Here is a 732-nt window from a genome sequence, read left to right on the forward strand (position 1 = left end):
CATAATTGTTATCAGTATTATATGGTTATAAACCATTTAAATTTGTATTATTATGAAAGAGAGTGTGACAAACATCATCAACATATTTTCATTAACGCTGCCACTATGATCATTGTTGGTATTACGATTTCCATTTTTATGTTATATTTAGCCTGTTTTCTCTTAACAAGAGGTGACTTATAGTATTAGTAGAGTTAATAAGATTAATATTCTCATGTTTTTGTTTTTGTAATTACAGTGATGAATATTGAATTGCATTAATTTTCACTTATTGTATTTTACATTTTAACTTACTTTTTAAACGTCATGGCTGCATCATTATGATTCATACTGTGATGATGGTTTTTCAATTCCTGTTTTTCATTATTGCAATTATCGTAATGAAGAATTGCTTTTACATGCGAGTTAGCGAACGTGACGGAATATTCCGCCTTTAACTTCCAAACACTTTTGCAATATGATTTCTAGCTTATCGAATATTATGATAAAACAATGATAAACTCTAATACGATTTCATATCAATACGGAAGCGAGCGTACAAACAGACGATTAGCCGTACATATGCTAGCAGAGGTAGTAAACTGACACGACTATATTTTTCTATGCGTATTTCTGCGTCCTACTCAGGTATATTTTCTATCATACACACACGTGCAAAAGGAGGAAAAAACTAACACATACATATGCACACAGAGTCATACACAGTAAGTTAAACAATTTGAGATACTAGAA

The sequence above is a fragment of the Penaeus monodon genome, chromosome 30, assembly GCF_015228065.2.
Source record: "Penaeus monodon isolate SGIC_2016 chromosome 30, NSTDA_Pmon_1, whole genome shotgun sequence".
Classification (NCBI taxonomy): domain Eukaryota; kingdom Metazoa; phylum Arthropoda; class Malacostraca; order Decapoda; family Penaeidae; genus Penaeus; species Penaeus monodon.